We start from the raw sequence: 19,266 nt of genomic DNA, 5'->3' as shown, positions 1-19,266 counted from the left end.
TGGAAAAGGGCTATTAGAGATCACAAAGTCTGATCGAAATTGAGGCCATTCAATTTCGGTGTAAAGACGTTAAACTACATATGTGAAGGTCTCATAATGGTTTCACCTGAAACCTCTGCTGATAATCACCCACGCCTTTTTTCCACCCCTTGGCTCATGTGATGTGTTTCATAGTTGGTCAACGACCCTGGTAAAGACAACCCCCTCTGGGGTTTAAATACCTGGGACTCTCCAACGTTTAGTTTTAGATCTAACGAAGGTTCTCAGAGGAGAGGTGAAAGGTCTTCAAGGCACTTAGAGAATTCCAGCTGCTTTCTTTCAAAGCTCATCAGACTACCATGACGTGGATGACTGGGAACCCTTTTTTCTCATTCACTGTGTGCAGTCCCTCTGGAGTCATCCCTGTTGGAGCTTGTCAGTAGCAAAGGCCTGAAGGTACAAAAATGAATACTGAAGAGAGCTTAAAAACATTCCTGCTTGAATTTGAAGGCCGATTTAAGTCTATCCTTTCAGAGTTGCAGACTTAAACGCAGGCTTCCTGTGGCTCGTTGGTCTAGGCGTATGATTCTCGCTTTGGGTGCGAGAGGTCCCGGGTTCAAATCCCGGACGAGCCCCCTTAAAATCAGAACCTCTTAGCTTCATGGAATTCTTTGTTAAGACACATTCCTTCTGGGGCATTGTAAATGTGTTGTGTGCCAAACCTTTCAATGTTATGTGTGACACCAATTTGTCTTTCTAAAATAACGTTTTTGATTTTGTGAAAGAGTCACTCTCATGACTCATTGAGTGATGCCATTGACTGCACAGTCCCTGCCACGCAATCGGTATATGTCACATTTTGAGATTGCCTTGGAAACCTTACTGGGCAGGTACTAAAAAAATACCTGTAACCAGGTACTATCACCTAATGGAAACTTTAAAGATCGAGCTGAGTCAAGTTAAGCCAAGCTAGGTAGGTGCAAGTGGAAAAGGGCTATTAGAGATCACAAAGTCTGATCGAAATTGAGGCCATTCAATTTCGGTGTAAAGACGTTAAACTACATATGTGAAGGTCTCATAATGGTTTGACCTCTGCTGATAATTACCCACACCTTTTTTCCACCCCTTGGCTCATGTGATGTGTTTCATAGTTGGTCAACGACCCTGGTAAAGACAACCCGCTCTGGGTTTTAAATACCTGGGACTCTCCAACGTTTAGTTTTAGATCTAACGAAGGTTCTCAGAGGAGAGGTGAAAGGTCTTCAAGGCACTTAGAGAATTCCAGCTGCTTTCTTTCAAAGCTCATCAGACTACCATGACGTGGATGACTGGGAACCCTTTTTTCTCATTCACTGTGTGCAGTCCCTCTGGAGTCATCCCTGTTGGAGCTTGTCAGTAGCAAAGGCCTGAAGGTACAAAAATGAATACTGAAGAGAGCTTAAAAACATTCCTGCTTGAATTTGAAGGCCGATTTAAGTCTATCCTTTCAGAGTTGCAGACTTAAACGCAGGCTTCCTGTGGCTCGTTGGTCTAGGCGTATGATTCTCGCTTAGGGTGCGAGAGGTCCCGGGTTCAAATCCCGGACGAGCCCCCTTAAAATCAGAACCTCTTAGCTTCATGGAATTCTTTGGTAAGACACATTCCTTCTGGGGCATTGTAAAAGTGTTGTGTGCCCAACCTTTCAATGTTATGTGTGACACCAATTTGTCTTTCTAAAATAACGTTTTTGATTTTGTGAAGGAGTCACTCTCATGACCCATTGAGTGATGCCATTGACTGCACAGTCCCTGCCACGCAATCTGTATATGTCACATTTTGAGATTGCCTTGGAAACCTTACTGGGCAGGTACTAAAATATACCTGTTACCAGGTACTATCACCTAATGGAAACTTTAAAGATCGGGCTGAGTCAAGTTAAGCCAAGCTAGGTAGGTGCAAGTGGAAAAGGGCTATTAGAGATCACAAAGTCTGATCGAAATTGAGGCCATTCAATTTCGGTGTAAAGACGTTAAACTACATATGTGAAGGTCTCATAATGGTTTCACCTGAAACCTCTGCTGATAATTACCCACGCCTTTTTCCACCCTTGGCTCATGTGATGTGTTTCATAGTTGTTCAACGACCCTGGTAAAGACAACCCGCTCTGGGTTTTAAATACCTGGGACTCTCCAACGTTTAGTTTTAGATCTAACGAAGGTTCTCAGAGGAGAGGTGAAAGGTCTTCAAGGCACTTAGAGAATTCCAGCTGCTTTCTTTCAAAGCTCATCAGACTACCATGACGTGGATGACTGGGAACCCTTTTTTCTCATTTACTGTGTGCAGTCCCTCTGGAGTCATCCCTGTTGGAGCTTGTCAGTAGCAAAGGCCTGAAGGTACAAAAAGGAATACTGAAGAGAGCTTAAAAACATTCCTGCTTGAATTTGAAGGCCGATTTAAGTCTATCCTTTCAGAGTTCCAGACTTGAACGCAGGCCTCCTGTGGCTCGTTGGTCTAGGCGTATGATTCTCGCTTTGGGTGCGAGAGGTCCCGGGTTCAAATCCCGGACGAGCCCCCTTAAAATCACAAGCTCTAAGCTTCATGGAATTCTTTGCTAAGACACATTCCTTCTGGGGCATTGTAAATGTGTTGGGTGCCAAACCTTTCAATGTGATCTGTGACACCAATTTGTCTTTCTAAAATAACCTTTTTGATTTTGTGAAAGAGTCACTCTCATGACTCATTGAGTGATGTCATTGACTGCACAGTCCCTGCCACGCAATCTGTATATGTCACATTTTGAGATTGCCTTGGAAACCTTACTGGGCAGGTACTAAAATATACCTGTTACCAGGTACTATCACCTAATGGAAACTTTAAAGATCGGGCTGAGTCAAGTTAAGCCAAGCTAGGTAGGTGCAAGTGGAAAAGGGCTATTAGAGATCACAAAGTCTGATCGAAATTGAGGCCATTCAATTTCGGTGTAAAGACGTTAAACTACATATGTGAAGGTCTCATAATGGTTTCACCTGAAACCTCTGCTGATAATCACCCACGCCTTTTTTCCACCCCTTGGCTCATGTGATGTGTTTCATAGTTGGTCAACGACCCTGGTAAAGACAACCCCCTCTGGGGTTTAAATACCTGGGACTCTCCAACGTTTAGTTTTAGATCTAACGAAGGTTCTCAGAGGAGAGGTGAAAGGTCTTCAAGGCACTTAGAGAATTCCAGCTGCTTTCTTTCAAAGCTCATCAGACTACCATGACGTGGATGACTGGGAACCCTTTTTTCTCATTTACTGTGTGCAGTCCCTCTGGAGTCATCCCTGTTGGAGCTTGTCAGTAGCAAAGGCCTGAAGGTACAAAAAGGAATACTGAAGAGAGCTTAAAAACATTCCTGCTTGAATTTGAAGGCCGATTTAAGTCTATCCTTTCAGAGTTGCAGACTTAAACGCAGGCTTCCTGTGGCTCGTTGGTCTAGGCGTATGATTCTCGCTTTGGGTGCGAGAGGTCCCGGGTTCAAATCCCGGACGAGCCCCCTTAAAATCACAAGCTCTTAGCTTCATGGAATTCTTTGTTAAGACACATTCCTTCTGGGGCATTGTAAATGTGTTGTGTGCCAAACCTTTCAATGTTATGTGTGACACCAATTTGTCTTTCTAAAATAACGTTTTTGATTTTGTGAAAGAGTCACTCTCATGACTCATTGAGTGATGCCATTGACTGCACAGTCCCTGCCACGCAATCGGTATATGTCACATTTTGAGATTGCCTTGGAAACCTTACTGGGCAGGTACTAAAAAAATACCTGTAACCAGGTACTATCACCTAATGGAAACTTTAAAGATCGAGCTGAGTCAAGTTAAGCCAAGCTAGGTAGGTGCAAGTGGAAAAGGGCTATTAGAGATCACAAAGTCTGATCGAAATTGAGGCCATTCAATTTCGGTGTAAAGACGTTAAACTACATATGTGAAGGTCTCATAATGGTTTGACCTCTGCTGATAATTACCCACACCTTTTTTCCACCCCTTGGCTCATGTGATGTGTTTCATAGTTGGTCAACGACCCTGGTAAAGACAACCCGCTCTGGGTTTTAAATACCTGGGACTCTCCAACGTTTAGTTTTAGATCTAACGAAGGTTCTCAGAGGAGAGGTGAAAGGTCTTCAAGGCACTTAGAGAATTCCAGCTGCTTTCTTTCAAAGCTCATCAGACTACCATGACGTGGATGACTGGGAACCCTTTTTTCTCATTCACTGTGTGCAGTCCCTCTGGAGTCATCCCTGTTGGAGCTTGTCAGTAGCAAAGGCCTGAAGGTACAAAAATGAATACTGAAGAGAGCTTAAAAACATTCCTGCTTGAATTTGAAGGCCGATTTAAGTCTATCCTTTCAGAGTTGCAGACTTAAACGCAGGCTTCCTGTGGCTCGTTGGTCTAGGCGTATGATTCTCGCTTAGGGTGCGAGAGGTCCCGGGTTCAAATCCCGGACGAGCCCCCTTAAAATCAGAACCTCTTAGCTTCATGGAATTCTTTGGTAAGACACATTCCTTCTGGGGCATTGTAAAAGTGTTGTGTGCCCAACCTTTCAATGTTATGTGTGACACCAATTTGTCTTTCTAAAATAACCTTTTTGATTTTGTGAAAGAGTCACTCTCATGACTCATTGAGTGATGCCATTGACTGCACAGTCCCTGCCACGCAATCTGTATATGTCACATTTTGAGATTGCCTTGGAAACCTTACTGGGCAGGTACTAAAATATACCTGTTACCAGGTACTATCACCTAATGGAAACTTTAAAGATCGGGCTGAGTCAAGTTAAGCCAAGCTAGGTAGGTGCAAGTGGAAAAGGGCTATTAGAGATCACAAAGTCTGATCGAAATTGAGGCCATTCAATTTCGGTGTAAAGACGTTAAACTACATATGTGAAGGTCTCATAATGGTTTCACCTGAAACCTCTGCTGATAATCACCCACGCCTTTTTTCCACCCCTTGGCTCATGTGATGTGTTTCATAGTTGGTCAACGACCCTGGTAAAGACAACCCGCTCTGGGTTTTAAATACCTGGGACTCTCCAACGTTTAGTTTTAGATCTAACGAAGGTTCTCAGAGGAGAGGTGAAAGGTCTTCAAGGCACTTAGAGAATTCCAGCTGCTTTCTTTCAAAGCTCATCAGACTACCATGACGTGGATGACTGGGAACCCTTTTTTCTCATTCACTGTGTGCAGTCCCTCTGGAGTCATCCCTGTTGGAGCTTGTCAGTAGCAAAGGCCTGAAGGTACAAAAATGAATACTGAAGAGAGCTTAAAAACATTCCTGCTTGAATTTGAAGGCCGATTTAAGTCTATCCTTTCAGAGTTGCAGACTTAAACGCAGGCTTCCTGTGGCTCGTTGGTCTAGGCGTATGATTCTCGCTTTGGGTGCGAGAGGTCCCGGGTTCAAATCCCGGACGAGCCCCCTTAAAATCAGAACCTCTTAGCTTCATGGAATTCTTTGTTAAGACACATTCCTTCTGGGGCATTGTAAATGTGTTGTGTGCCAAACCTTTCAATGTTATGTGTGACACCAATTTGTCTTTCTAAAATAACGTTTTTGATTTTGTGAAAGAGTCACTCTCATGACTCATTGAGTGATGCCATTGACTGCACAGTCCCTGCCACGCAATCGGTATATGTCACATTTTGAGATTGCCTTGGAAACCTTACTGGGCAGGTACTAAAAAAATACCTGTAACCAGGTACTATCACCTAATGGAAACTTTAAAGATCGAGCTGAGTCAAGTTAAGCCAAGCTAGGTAGGTGCAAGTGGAAAAGGGCTATTAGAGATCACAAAGTCTGATCGAAATTGAGGCCATTCAATTTCGGTGTAAAGACGTTAAACTACATATGTGAAGGTCTCATAATGGTTTGACCTCTGCTGATAATTACCCACACCTTTTTTCCACCCCTTGGCTCATGTGATGTGTTTCATAGTTGGTCAACGACCCTGGTAAAGACAACCCGCTCTGGGTTTTAAATACCTGGGACTCTCCAACGTTTAGTTTTAGATCTAACGAAGGTTCTCAGAGGAGAGGTGAAAGGTCTTCAAGGCACTTAGAGAATTCCAGCTGCTTTCTTTCAAAGCTCATCAGACTACCATGACGTGGATGACTGGGAACCCTTTTTTCTCATTCACTGTGTGCAGTCCCTCTGGAGTCATCCCTGTTGGAGCTTGTCAGTAGCAAAGGCCTGAAGGTACAAAAATGAATACTGAAAAGAGCTTAAAAACATTCCTGCTTGAATTTGAAGGCCGATTTAAGTCTATCCTTTCAGAGTTGCAGACTTAAACGCAGGCTTCCTGTGGCTCGTTGGTCTAGGCGTATGATTCTCGCTTTGGGTGCGAGAGGTCCCGGGTTCAAATCCCGGACGAGCCCCCTTAAAATCAGAACCTCTTAGCTTCATGGAATTCTTTGTTAAGACACATTCCTTCTGGGGCATTGTAAATGTGTTGTGTGCCAAACCTTTCAATGTTATGTGTGACACCAATTTGTCTTTCTAAAATAACGTTTTTGATTTTGTGAAAGAGTCACTCTCATGACTCATTGAGTGATGCCATTGACTGCACAGTCCCTGCCACGCAATCGGTATATGTCACATTTTGAGATTGCCTTGGAAACCTTACTGGGCAGGTACTAAAAAAATACCTGTAACCAGGTACTATCACCTAATGGAAACTTTAAAGATCGAGCTGAGTCAAGTTAAGCCAAGCTAGGTAGGTGCAAGTGGAAAAGGGCTATTAGAGATCACAAAGTCTGATCGAAATTGAGGCCATTCAATTTCGGTGTAAAGACGTTAAACTACATATGTGAAGGTCTCATAATGGTTTGACCTCTGCTGATAATTACCCACACCTTTTTTCCACCCCTTGGCTCATGTGATGTGTTTCATAGTTGGTCAACGACCCTGGTAAAGACAACCCGCTCTGGGTTTTAAATACCTGGGACTCTCCAACGTTTAGTTTTAGATCTAACGAAGGTTCTCAGAGGAGAGGTGAAAGGTCTTCAAGGCACTTAGAGAATTCCAGCTGCTTTCTTTCAAAGCTCATCAGACTACCATGACGTGGATGACTGGGAACCCTTTTTTCTCATTCACTGTGTGCAGTCCCTCTGGAGTCATCCCTGTTGGAGCTTGTCAGTAGCAAAGGCCTGAAGGTACAAAAATGAATACTGAAGAGAGCTTAAAAACATTCCTGCTTGAATTTGAAGGCCGATTTAAGTCTATCCTTTCAGAGTTGCAGACTTAAACGCAGGCTTCCTGTGGCTCGTTGGTCTAGGCGTATGATTCTCGCTTCGGGTGCGAGAGGTCCCGGGTTCAAATCCCGGACGAGCCCCCTTAAAATCAGAACCTCTTAGCTTCATGGAATTCTTTGGTAAGACACATTCCTTCTGGGGCATTGTAAAAGTGTTGTGTGCCCAACCTTTCAATGTTATGTGTGACACCAATTTGTCTTTCTAAAATAACGTTTTTGATTTTGTGAAGGAGTCACTCTCATGACCCATTGAGTGATGCCATTGACTGCACAGTCCCTGCCACGCAATCTGTATATGTCACATTTTGAGATTGCCTTGGAAACCTTACTGGGCAGGTACTAAAATATACCTGTTACCAGGTACTATCACCTAATGGAAACTTTAAAGATCGGGCTGAGTCAAGTTAAGCCAAGCTAGGTAGGTGCAAGTGGAAAAGGGCTATTAGAGATCACAAAGTCTGATCGAAATTGAGGCCATTCAATTTCGGTGTAAAGACGTTAAACTACATATGTGAAGGTCTCATAATGGTTTCACCTGAAACCTCTGCCGATAATTACCCACGCCTTTTTCCACCCTTGGCTCATGTGATGTGTTTCATAGTTGTTCAACGATCCTGGTAAAGACAACCCGCTCTGGGTTTTAAATACCTGGGACTCTCCAACGTTTAGTTTTAGATCTAACGAAGGTTCTCAGAGGAGAGGTGAAAGGTCTTCAAGGCACTTAGAGAATTCCAGCTGCTTTCTTTCAAAGCTCATCAGACTACCATGACGTGGATGACTGGGAACCCTTTTTTCTCATTTACTGTGTGCAGTCCCTCTGGAGTCATCCCTGTTGGAGCTTGTCAGTAGCAAAGGCCTGAAGGTACAAAAAGGAATACTGAAGAGAGCTTAAAAACATTCCTGCTTGAATTTGAAGGCCGATTTAAGTCTATCCTTTCAGAGTTCCAGACTTGAACGCAGGCTTCCTGTGGCTCGTTGGTCTAGGCGTATGATTCTCGCTTCGGGTGCGAGAGGTCCCGGGTTCAAATCCCGGACGAGCCCCCTTAAAATCACAAGCTCTAAGCTTCATGGAATTCTTTGCTAAGACACATTCCTTCTGGGGCATTGTAAATGTGTTGGGTGCCAAACCTTTCAATGTGATCTGTGACACCAATTTGTCTTTCTAAAATAACCTTTTTGATTTTGTGAAAGAGTCACTCTCATGACTCATTGAGTGATGCCATTGACTGCACAGTCCCTGCCACGCAATCTGTATATGTCACATTTTGAGATTGCCTTGGAAACCTTACTGGGCAGGTACTAAAATATACCTGTTACCAGGTACTATCACCTAATGGAAACTTTAAAGATCGGGCTGAGTCAAGTTAAGCCAAGCTAGGTAGGTGCAAGTGGAAAAGGGCTATTAGAGATCACAAAGTCTGATCGAAATTGAGGCCATTCAATTTCGGTGTAAAGACGTTAAACTACATATGTGAAGGTCTCATAATGGTTTCACCTGAAACCTCTGCTGATAATCACCCACGCCTTTTTTCCACCCCTTGGCTCATGTGATGTGTTTCATAGTTGGTCAACGACCCTGGTAAAGACAACCCGCTCTGGGTTTTAAATACCTGGGACTCTCCAACGTTTAGTTTTAGATCTAACGAAGGTTCTCAGAGGAGAGGTGAAAGGTCTTCAAGGCACTTAGAGAATTCCAGCTGCTTTCTTTCAAAGCTCATCAGACTACCATGACGTGGATGACTGGGAACCCTTTTTTCTCATTCACTGTGTGCAGTCCCTCTGGAGTCATCCCTGTTGGAGCTTGTCAGTAGCAAAGGCCTGAAGGTACAAAAATGAATACTGAAGAGAGCTTAAAAACATTCCTGCTTGAATTTGAAGGCCGATTTAAGTCTATCCTTTCAGAGTTGCAGACTTAAACGCAGGCTTCCTGTGGCTCGTTGGTCTAGGCGTATGATTCTCGCTTTGGGTGCGAGAGGTCCCGGGTTCAAATCCCGGACGAGCCCCCTTAAAATCAGAACCTCTTAGCTTCATGGAATTCTTTGGTAAGACACATTCCTTCTGGGGCATTGTAAAAGTGTTGTGTGCCCAACCTTTCAATGTTATGTGTGACACCAATTTGTCTTTCTAAAATAACGTTTTTGATTTTGTGAAGGAGTCACTCTCATGACCCATTGAGTGATGCCATTGACTGCACAGTCCCTGCCACGCAATCTGTATATGTCACATTTTGAGATTGCCTTGGAAACCTTACTGGGCAGGTACTAAAATATACCTGTTACCAGGTACTATCACCTAATGGAAACTTTAAAGATCGGGCTGAGTCAAGTTAAGCCAAGCTAGGTAGGTGCAAGTGGAAAAGGGCTATTAGAGATCACAAAGTCTGATCGAAATTGAGGCCATTCAATTTCGGTGTAAAGACGTTAAACTACATATGTGAAGGTCTCATAATGGTTTCACCTGAAACCTCTGCTGATAATTACCCACGCCTTTTTCCACCCTTGGCTCATGTGATGTGTTTCATAGTTGTTCAACGATCCTGGTAAAGACAACCCGCTCTGGGTTTTAAATACCTGGGACTCTCCAACGTTTAGTTTTAGATCTAACGAAGGTTCTCAGAGGAGAGGTGAAAGGTCTTCAAGGCACTTAGAGAATTCCAGCTGCTTTCTTTCAAAGCTCATCAGACTACCATGACGTGGATGACTGGGAACCCTTTTTTCTCATTTACTGTGTGCAGTCCCTCTGGAGTCATCCCTGTTGGAGCTTGTCAGTAGCAAAGGCCTGAAGGTACAAAAAGGAATACTGAAGAGAGCTTAAAAACATTCCTGCTTGAATTTGAAGGCCGATTTAAGTCTATCCTTTCAGAGTTCCAGACTTGAACGCAGGCTTCCTGTGGCTCGTTGGTCTAGGCGTATGATTCTCGCTTCGGGTGCGAGAGGTCCCGGGTTCAAATCCCGGACGAGCCCCCTTAAAATCACAAGCTCTAAGCTTCATGGAATTCTTTGCTAAGACACATTCCTTCTGGGGCATTGTAAATGTGTTGGGTGCCAAACCTTTCAATGTGATCTGTGACACCAATTTGTCTTTCTAAAATAACCTTTTTGATTTTGTGAAAGAGTCACTCTCATGACTCATTGAGTGATGCCATTGACTGCACAGTCCCTGCCACGCAATCTGTATATGTCACATTTTGAGATTGCCTTGGAAACCTTACTGGGCAGGTACTAAAATATACCTGTTACCAGGTACTATCACCTAATGGAAACTTTAAAGATCGGGCTGAGTCAAGTTAAGCCAAGCTAGGTAGGTGCAAGTGGAAAAGGGCTATTAGAGATCACAAAGTCTGATCGAAATTGAGGCCATTCAATTTCGGTGTAAAGACGTTAAACTACATATGTGAAGGTCTCATAATGGTTTCACCTGAAACCTCTGCTGATAATCACCCACGCCTTTTTTCCACCCCTTGGCTCATGTGATGTGTTTCATAGTTGGTCAACGACCCTGGTAAAGACAACCCGCTCTGGGTTTTAAATACCTGGGACTCTCCAACGTTTAGTTTTAGATCTAACGAAGGTTCTCAGAGGAGAGGTGAAAGGTCTTCAAGGCACTTAGAGAATTCCAGCTGCTTTCTTTCAAAGCTCATCAGACTACCATGACGTGGATGACTGGGAACCCTTTTTTCTCATTCACTGTGTGCAGTCCCTCTGGAGTCATCCCTGTTGGAGCTTGTCAGTAGCAAAGGCCTGAAGGTACAAAAATGAATACTGAAGAGAGCTTAAAAACATTCCTGCTTGAATTTGAAGGCCGATTTAAGTCTATCCTTTCAGAGTTGCAGACTTAAACGCAGGCTTCCTGTGGCTCGTTGGTCTAGGCGTATGATTCTCGCTTTGGGTGCGAGAGGTCCCGGGTTCAAATCCCGGACGAGCCCCCTTAAAATCAGAACCTCTTAGCTTCATGGAATTCTTTGTTAAGACACATTCCTTCTGGGGCATTGTAAATGTGTTGTGTGCCAAACCTTTCAATGTTATGTGTGACACCAATTTGTCTTTCTAAAATAACGTTTTTGATTTTGTGAAAGAGTCACTCTCATGACTCATTGAGTGATGCCATTGACTGCACAGTCCCTGCCACGCAATCGGTATATGTCACATTTTGAGATTGCCTTGGAAACCTTACTGGGCAGGTACTAAAAAAATACCTGTAACCAGGTACTATCACCTAATGGAAACTTTAAAGATCGAGCTGAGTCAAGTTAAGCCAAGCTAGGTAGGTGCAAGTGGAAAAGGGCTATTAGAGATCACAAAGTCTGATCGAAATTGAGGCCATTCAATTTCGGTGTAAAGACGTTAAACTACATATGTGAAGGTCTCATAATGGTTTGACCTCTGCTGATAATCACCCACGCCTTTTTTCCACCCCTTGGCTCATGTGATGTGTTTCATAGTTGGTCAACGACCCTGGTAAAGACAACCCGCTCTGGGTTTTAAATACCTGGGACTCTCCAACGTTTAGTTTTAGATCTAACGAAGGTTCTCAGAGGAGAGGTGAAAGGTCTTCAAGGCACTTAGAGAATTCCAGCTGCTTTCTTTCAAAGCTCATCAGACTACCATGACGTGGATGACTGGGAACCCTTTTTTCTCATTCACTGTGTGCAGTCCCTCTGGAGTCATCCCTGTTGGAGCTTGTCAGTAGCAAAGGCCTGAAGGTACAAAAATGAATACTGAAGAGAGCTTAAAAACATTCCTGCTTGAATTTGAAGGCCGATTTAAGTCTATCCTTTCAGAGTTGCAGACTTAAACGCAGGCTTCCTGTGGCTCGTTGGTCTAGGCGTATGATTCTCGCTTTGGGTGCGAGAGGTCCCGGGTTCAAATCCCGGACGAGCCCCCTTAAAATCAGAACCTCTTAGCTTCATGGAATTCTTTGTTAAGACACATTCCTTCTGGGGCATTGTAAATGTGTTGTGTGCCAAACCTTTCAATGTTATGTGTGACACCAATTTGTCTTTCTAAAATAACGTTTTTGATTTTGTGAAAGAGTCACTCTCATGACTCATTGAGTGATGCCATTGACTGCACAGTCCCTGCCACGCAATCGGTATATGTCACATTTTGAGATTGCCTTGGAAACCTTACTGGGCAGGTACTAAAAAAATACCTGTAACCAGGTACTATCACCTAATGGAAACTTTAAAGATCGAGCTGAGTCAAGTTAAGCCAAGCTAGGTAGGTGCAAGTGGAAAAGGGCTATTAGAGATCACAAAGTCTGATCGAAATTGAGGCCATTCAATTTCGGTGTAAAGACGTTAAACTACATATGTGAAGGTCTCATAATGGTTTGACCTCTGCTGATAATTACCCACACCTTTTTTCCACCCCTTGGCTCATGTGATGTGTTTCATAGTTGGTCAACGACCCTGGTAAAGACAACCCGCTCTGGGTTTTAAATACCTGGGACTCTCCAACGTTTAGTTTTAGATCTAACGAAGGTTCTCAGAGGAGAGGTGAAAGGTCTTCAAGGCACTTAGAGAATTCCAGCTGCTTTCTTTCAAAGCTCATCAGACTACCATGACGTGGATGACTGGGAACCCTTTTTTCTCATTCACTGTGTGCAGTCCCTCTGGAGTCATCCCTGTTGGAGCTTGTCAGTAGCAAAGGCCTGAAGGTACAAAAATGAATACTGAAAAGAGCTTAAAAACATTCCTGCTTGAATTTGAAGGCCGATTTAAGTCTATCCTTTCAGAGTTGCAGACTTAAACGCAGGCTTCCTGTGGCTCGTTGGTCTAGGCGTATGATTCTCGCTTTGGGTGCGAGAGGTCCCGGGTTCAAATCCCGGACGAGCCCCCTTAAAATCAGAACCTCTTAGCTTCATGGAATTCTTTGTTAAGACACATTCCTTCTGGGGCATTGTAAATGTGTTGTGTGCCAAACCTTTCAATGTTATGTGTGACACCAATTTGTCTTTCTAAAATAACGTTTTTGATTTTGTGAAAGAGTCACTCTCATGACTCATTGAGTGATGCCATTGACTGCACAGTCCCTGCCACGCAATCGGTATATGTCACATTTTGAGATTGCCTTGGAAACCTTACTGGGCAGGTACTAAAAAAATACCTGTAACCAGGTACTATCACCTAATGGAAACTTTAAAGATCGAGCTGAGTCAAGTTAAGCCAAGCTAGGTAGGTGCAAGTGGAAAAGGGCTATTAGAGATCACAAAGTCTGATCGAAATTGAGGCCATTCAATTTCGGTGTAAAGACGTTAAACTACATATGTGAAGGTCTCATAATGGTTTGACCTCTGCTGATAATTACCCACACCTTTTTTCCACCCCTTGGCTCATGTGATGTGTTTCATAGTTGGTCAACGACCCTGGTAAAGACAACCCGCTCTGGGTTTTAAATACCTGGGACTCTCCAACGTTTAGTTTTAGATCTAACGAAGGTTCTCAGAGGAGAGGTGAAAGGTCTTCAAGGCACTTAGAGAATTCCAGCTGCTTTCTTTCAAAGCTCATCAGACTACCATGACGTGGATGACTGGGAACCCTTTTTTCTCATTCACTGTGTGCAGTCCCTCTGGAGTCATCCCTGTTGGAGCTTGTCAGTAGCAAAGGCCTGAAGGTACAAAAATGAATACTGAAGAGAGCTTAAAAACATTCCTGCTTGAATTTGAAGGCCGATTTAAGTCTATCCTTTCAGAGTTGCAGACTTAAACGCAGGCTTCCTGTGGCTCGTTGGTCTAGGCGTATGATTCTCGCTTAGGGTGCGAGAGGTCCCGGGTTCAAATCCCGGACGAGCCCCCTTAAAATCAGAACCTCTTAGCTTCATGGAATTCTTTGGTAAGACACATTCCTTCTGGGGCATTGTAAAAGTGTTGTGTGCCCAACCTTTCAATGTTATGTGTGACACCAATTTGTCTTTCTAAAATAACGTTTTTGATTTTGTGAAGGAGTCACTCTCATGACCCATTGAGTGATGCCATTGACTGCACAGTCCCTGCCACGCAATCTGTATATGTCACATTTTGAGATTGCCTTGGAAACCTTACTGGGCAGGTACTAAAATATACCTGTTACCAGGTACTATCACCTAATGGAAACTTTAAAGATCGGGCTGAGTCAAGTTAAGCCAAGCTAGGTAGGTGCAAGTGGAAAAGGGCTATTAGAGATCACAAAGTCTGATCGAAATTGAGGCCATTCAATTTCGGTGTAAAGACGTTAAACTACATATGTGAAGGTCTCATAATGGTTTCACCTGAAACCTCTGCTGATAATTACCCACGCCTTTTTCCACCCTTGGCTCATGTGATGTGTTTCATAGTTGTTCAACGATCCTGGTAAAGACAACCCGCTCTGGGTTTTAAATACCTGGGACTCTCCAACGTTTAGTTTTAGATCTAACGAAGGTTCTCAGAGGAGAGGTGAAAGGTCTTCAAGGCACTTAGAGAATTCCAGCTGCTTTCTTTCAAAGCTCATCAGACTACCATGACGTGGATGACTGGGAACCCTTTTTTCTCATTTACTGTGTGCAGTCCCTCTGGAGTCATCCCTGTTGGAGCTTGTCAGTAGCAAAGGCCTGAAGGTACAAAAAGGAATACTGAAGAGAGCTTAAAAACATTCCTGCTTGAATTTGAAGGCCGATTTAAGTCTATCCTTTCAGAGTTCCAGACTTGAACGCAGGCTTCCTGTGGCTCGTTGGTCTAGGCGTATGATTCTCGCTTCGGGTGCGAGAGGTCCCGGGTTCAAATCCCGGACGAGCCCCCTTAAAATCACAAGCTCTAAGCTTCATGGAATTCTTTGCTAAGACACATTCCTTCTGGGGCATTGTAAATGTGTTGGGTGCCAAACCTTTCAATGTGATCTGTGACACCAATTTGTCTTTCTAAAATAACCTTTTTGATTTTGTGAAAGAGTCACTCTCATGACTCATTGAGTGATGCCATTGACTGCACAGTCCCTGCCACGCAATCTGTATATGTCACATTTTGAGATTGCCTTGGAAACCTTACTGGGCAGGTACTAAAATATACCTGTTACCAGGTACTATCACCTAATGGAAACTTTAAAGATCGGGCTGAGTCAAGTTAAGCCAAGCTAGGTAGGTGCAAGTGGAAAAGGGCTATTAGAGATCACAAAGTCTGATCGAAATTGAGGCCATTCAATTTCGGTGTAAAGACGTTAAACTACATATGTGAAGGTCTCATAATGGTTTCACCTGAAACCTCTGCTGATAATCACCCACGCCTTTTTTCCACCCCTTGGCTCATGTGATGTGTTTCATAGTTGGTCAACGACCCTGGTAAAGACAACCACCTCTGGGGTTTAAATACCTGGGACTCTCCAACGTTTAGTTTTAGATCTAACGAAGGTTCTCAGAGGAGAGGTGAAAGGTCTTCAAGGCACTTAGAGAATTCCAGCTGCTTTCTTTCAAAGCTCATCAGACTACCATGACGTGGATGACTGGGAACCCTTTTTTCTCATTCACTGTGTGCAGTCCCTCTGGAGTCATCCCTGTTGGAGCTTGTCAGTAGCAAAGGCCTGAAGGTACAAAAATGAATACTGAAGAGAGCTTAAAAACATTCCTGCTTGAATTTGAAGGCCGATTTAAGTCTATCCTTTCAGAGTTGCAGACTTAAACGCAGGCTTCCTGTGGCTCGTTGGTCTAGGCGTATGATTCTCGCTTTGGGTGCGAGAGGTCCCGGGTTCAAATCCCGGACGAGCCCCCTTAAAATCACAAGCTCTTAGCTTCATGGAATTCTTTGTTAAGACACATTCCTTCTGGGGCATTGTAAATGTGTTGTGTGCCAAACCTTTCAATGTTATGTGTGACACCAATTTGTCTTTCTAAAATAACGTTTTTGATTTTGTGAAAGAGTCACTCTCATGACTCATTGAGTGATGCCATTGACTGCACAGTCCCTGCCACGCAATCGGTATATGTCACATTTTGAGATTGCCTTGGAAACCTTACTGGGCAGGTACTAAAAAAATACCTGTAACCAGGTACTATCACCTAATGGAAACTTTAAAGATCGAGCTGAGTCAAGTTAAGCCAAGCTAGGTAGGTGCAAGTGGAAAAGGGCTATTAGAGATCACAAAGTCTGATCGAAATTGAGGCCATTCAATTTCGGTGTAAAGACGTTAAACTACATATGTGAAGGTCTCATAATGGTTTGACCTCTGCTGATAATTACCCACACCTTTTTTCCACCCCTTGGCTCATGTGATGTGTTTCATAGTTGGTCAACGACCCTGGTAAAGACAACCCGCTCTGGGTTTTAAATACCTGGGACTCTCCAACGTTTAGTTTTAGATCTAACGAAGGTTCTCAGAGGAGAGGTGAAAGGTCTTCAAGGCACTTAGAGAATTCCAGCTGCTTTCTTTCAAAGCTCATCAGACTACCATGACGTGGATGACTGGGAACCCTTTTTTCTCATTCACTGTGTGCAGTCCCTCTGGAGTCATCCCTGTTGGAGCTTGTCAGTAGCAAAGGCCTGAAGGTACAAAAATGAATACTGAAGAGAGCTTAAAAACATTCCTGCTTGAATTTGAAGGCCGATTTAAGTCTATCCTTTCAGAGTTGCAGACTTAAACGCAGGCTTCCTGTGGCTCGTTGGTCTAGGCGTATGATTCTCGCTTTGGGTGCGAGAGGTCCCGGGTTCAAATCCCGGACGAGCCCCCTTAAAATCAGAACCTCTTAGCTTCATGGAATTCTTTGTTAAGACACATTCCTTCTGGGGCATTGTAAATGTGTTGTGTGCCAAACCTTTCAATGTTATGTGTGACACCAATTTGTCTTTCTAAAATAACGTTTTTGATTTTGTGAAAGAGTCACTCTCATGACTCATTGAGTGATGCCATTGACTGCACAGTCCCTGCCACGCAATCGGTATATGTCACATTTTGAGATTGCCTTGGAAACCTTACTGGGCAGGTACTAAAAAAATACCTGTAACCAGGTACTATCACCTAATGGAAACTTTAAAGATCGAGCTGAGTCAAGTTAAGCCAAGCTAGGTAGGTGCAAGTGGAAAAGGGCTATTAGAGATCACAAAGTCTGATCGAAATTGAGGCCATTCAATTTCGGTGTAAAGACGTTAAACTACATATGTGAAGGTCTCATAATGGTTTGACCTCTGCTGATAATTACCCACACCTTTTTTCCACCCCTTGGCTCATGTGATGTGTTTCATAGTTGGTCAACGACCCTGGTAAAGACAACCCGCTCTGGGTTTTAAATACCTGGGACTCTCCAACGTTTAGTTTTAGATCTAACGAAGGTTCTCAGAGGAGAGGTGAAAGGTCTTCAAGGCACTTAGAGAATTCCAGCTGCTTTCTTTCAAAGCTCATCAGACTACCATGACGTGGATGACTGGGAACCCTTTTTTCTCATTCACTGTGTGCAGTCCCTCTGGAGTCATCCCTGTTGGAGCTTGTCAGTAGCAAAGGCCTGAAGGTACAAAAATGAATACTGAAAAGAGCTTAAAAACATTCCTGCTTGAATTTGAAGGCCGATTTAAGTCTATCCTTTCAGAGTTGCAGACTTAAACGCAGGCTTCCTGTGGCTCGTTGGTCTAGGCGTATGATTCTCGCTTTGGGTGCGAGAGGTCCCGGGTTCAAATCCCGGACGAGCCCCCTTAAAATCAGAACCTCTTAGCTTCATGGAATTCTTTGTTAAGACACATTCCTTCTGGGGCATTGTAAATGTGTTGTGTGCCAAACCTTTCAATGTTATGTGTGACACCAATTTGTCTTTCTAAAATAACGTTTTTGATTTTGTGAAAGAGTCACTCTCATGACTCATTGAGTGATGCCATTGACTGCACAGTCCCTGCCACGCAATCTGTATATGTCACATTTTGAGATTGCCTTGGAAACCTTACTGGGCAGGTACTAAAAAAATACCTGTAACCAGGTACTATCACCTAATGGAAACTTTAAAGATCGAGCTGAGTCAAGTTAAGCCAAGCTAGGTAGGTGCAAGTGGAAAAGGGCTATTAGAGATCACAAAGTCTGATCGAAATTGAGGCCATTCAATTTCGGTGTAAAGACGTTAAACTACATATGTGAAGGTCTCATAATGGTTTGACCTCTGCTGATAATTACCCACACCTTTTTTCCACCCCTTGGCTCATGTGATGTGTTTCATAGTTGGTCAACGACCCTGGTAAAGACAACCCGCTCTGGGTTTTAAATACCTGGGACTCTCCAACGTTTAGTTTTAGATCTAACGAAGGTTCTCAGAGGAGAGGTGAAAGGTCTTCAAGGCACTTAGAGAATTCCAGCTGCTTTCTTTCAAAGCTCATCAGACTACCATGACGTGGATGACTGGGAACCCTTTTTTCTCATTCACTGTGTGCAGTCCCTCTGGAGTCATCCCTGTTGGAGCTTGTCAGTAGCAAAGGCCTGAAGGTACAAAAATGAATACTGAAGAGAGCTTAAAAACATTCCTGCTTGAATTTGAAGGCCGATTTAAGTCTATCCTTTCAGAGTTGCAGACTTAAACGCAGGCTTCCTGTGGCTCGTTGGTCTAGGCGTATGATTCTCGCTTTGGGTGCGAGAGGTCCCGGGTTCAAATCCCGGACGAGCCCCCTTAAAATCACAAGCTCTTAGCTTCATGGAATTCTTTGTTAAGACACATTCCTTCTGGGGCATTGTAAATGTGTTGTGTGCCAAACCTTTCAATGTTATGTGTGACACCAATTTGTCTTTCTAAAATAACGTTTTTGATTTTGTGAAAGAGTCACTCTCATGACTCATTGAGTGATGCCATTGACTGCACAGTCCCTGCCACGCAATCGGTATATGTCACATTTTGAGATTGCCTTGGAAACCTTACTGGGCAGGTACTAAAAAAATACCTGTAACCAGGTACTATCACCTAATGGAAACTTTAAAGATCGAGCTGAGTCAAGTTAAGCCAAGCTAGGTAGGTGCAAGTGGAAAAGGGCTATTAGAGATCACAAAGTCTGATCGAAATTGAGGCCATTCAATTTCGGTGTAAAGACGTTAAACTACATATGTGAAGGTCTC

At 43.5% G+C, this 19,266-nt stretch overlaps 20 non-coding genes across 20 annotated transcripts; all 20 read left to right on the top strand.

Moving 5' to 3' along the window:
* Positions 1-542: 542 nt before the first annotated feature.
* On the top strand, positions 543-614 carry trnap-ugg (transfer RNA proline (anticodon UGG)). Its single transcript has one exon. It is a non-coding gene; the product is annotated as a tRNA-Pro (tRNA).
* An 884-nt stretch (positions 615-1,498) lies between these two features.
* On the top strand, positions 1,499-1,570 carry trnap-agg (transfer RNA proline (anticodon AGG)). The gene has a single exon. It is a non-coding gene; the product is annotated as a tRNA-Pro (tRNA).
* An 888-nt stretch (positions 1,571-2,458) lies between these two features.
* Positions 2,459-2,530, top strand: trnap-ugg (transfer RNA proline (anticodon UGG)). Its single transcript has one exon. It is a non-coding gene; the product is annotated as a tRNA-Pro (tRNA).
* Positions 2,531-3,420: 890 nt separating this feature from the next.
* On the top strand, positions 3,421-3,492 carry trnap-ugg (transfer RNA proline (anticodon UGG)). Its single transcript has one exon. It is a non-coding gene; the product is annotated as a tRNA-Pro (tRNA).
* Positions 3,493-4,376: 884 nt separating this feature from the next.
* trnap-agg (transfer RNA proline (anticodon AGG)) lies at positions 4,377-4,448 on the top strand. The gene has a single exon. It is a non-coding gene; the product is annotated as a tRNA-Pro (tRNA).
* An 890-nt stretch (positions 4,449-5,338) lies between these two features.
* Positions 5,339-5,410, top strand: trnap-ugg (transfer RNA proline (anticodon UGG)). The gene has a single exon. It is a non-coding gene; the product is annotated as a tRNA-Pro (tRNA).
* An 884-nt stretch (positions 5,411-6,294) lies between these two features.
* Positions 6,295-6,366, top strand: trnap-ugg (transfer RNA proline (anticodon UGG)). The gene has a single exon. It is a non-coding gene; the product is annotated as a tRNA-Pro (tRNA).
* An 884-nt stretch (positions 6,367-7,250) lies between these two features.
* On the top strand, positions 7,251-7,322 carry trnap-cgg (transfer RNA proline (anticodon CGG)). The gene has a single exon. It is a non-coding gene; the product is annotated as a tRNA-Pro (tRNA).
* An 888-nt stretch (positions 7,323-8,210) lies between these two features.
* Positions 8,211-8,282, top strand: trnap-cgg (transfer RNA proline (anticodon CGG)). Its single transcript has one exon. It is a non-coding gene; the product is annotated as a tRNA-Pro (tRNA).
* Positions 8,283-9,172: 890 nt separating this feature from the next.
* Positions 9,173-9,244, top strand: trnap-ugg (transfer RNA proline (anticodon UGG)). Its single transcript has one exon. It is a non-coding gene; the product is annotated as a tRNA-Pro (tRNA).
* Positions 9,245-10,132: 888 nt separating this feature from the next.
* On the top strand, positions 10,133-10,204 carry trnap-cgg (transfer RNA proline (anticodon CGG)). The gene has a single exon. It is a non-coding gene; the product is annotated as a tRNA-Pro (tRNA).
* Positions 10,205-11,094: 890 nt separating this feature from the next.
* trnap-ugg (transfer RNA proline (anticodon UGG)) lies at positions 11,095-11,166 on the top strand. Its single transcript has one exon. It is a non-coding gene; the product is annotated as a tRNA-Pro (tRNA).
* An 884-nt stretch (positions 11,167-12,050) lies between these two features.
* On the top strand, positions 12,051-12,122 carry trnap-ugg (transfer RNA proline (anticodon UGG)). The gene has a single exon. It is a non-coding gene; the product is annotated as a tRNA-Pro (tRNA).
* An 884-nt stretch (positions 12,123-13,006) lies between these two features.
* Positions 13,007-13,078, top strand: trnap-ugg (transfer RNA proline (anticodon UGG)). Its single transcript has one exon. It is a non-coding gene; the product is annotated as a tRNA-Pro (tRNA).
* Positions 13,079-13,962: 884 nt separating this feature from the next.
* On the top strand, positions 13,963-14,034 carry trnap-agg (transfer RNA proline (anticodon AGG)). The gene has a single exon. It is a non-coding gene; the product is annotated as a tRNA-Pro (tRNA).
* An 888-nt stretch (positions 14,035-14,922) lies between these two features.
* Positions 14,923-14,994, top strand: trnap-cgg (transfer RNA proline (anticodon CGG)). Its single transcript has one exon. It is a non-coding gene; the product is annotated as a tRNA-Pro (tRNA).
* Positions 14,995-15,884: 890 nt separating this feature from the next.
* On the top strand, positions 15,885-15,956 carry trnap-ugg (transfer RNA proline (anticodon UGG)). Its single transcript has one exon. It is a non-coding gene; the product is annotated as a tRNA-Pro (tRNA).
* Positions 15,957-16,840: 884 nt separating this feature from the next.
* trnap-ugg (transfer RNA proline (anticodon UGG)) lies at positions 16,841-16,912 on the top strand. Its single transcript has one exon. It is a non-coding gene; the product is annotated as a tRNA-Pro (tRNA).
* Positions 16,913-17,796: 884 nt separating this feature from the next.
* On the top strand, positions 17,797-17,868 carry trnap-ugg (transfer RNA proline (anticodon UGG)). Its single transcript has one exon. It is a non-coding gene; the product is annotated as a tRNA-Pro (tRNA).
* An 884-nt stretch (positions 17,869-18,752) lies between these two features.
* trnap-ugg (transfer RNA proline (anticodon UGG)) lies at positions 18,753-18,824 on the top strand. The gene has a single exon. It is a non-coding gene; the product is annotated as a tRNA-Pro (tRNA).
* The last annotated feature ends 442 nt before the right edge of the window (positions 18,825-19,266 follow it).

This window comes from Rhamphochromis longiceps, linkage group LG18, assembly GCF_057381845.1.
Source record: "Rhamphochromis longiceps isolate RC_006_pf linkage group LG18, R_longiceps_female_GT1.1, whole genome shotgun sequence".
Classification (NCBI taxonomy): Eukaryota; Metazoa; Chordata; class Actinopteri; order Cichliformes; family Cichlidae; genus Rhamphochromis; species Rhamphochromis longiceps.
This window is presented reverse-complemented; position numbering and strand designations above follow the sequence as displayed.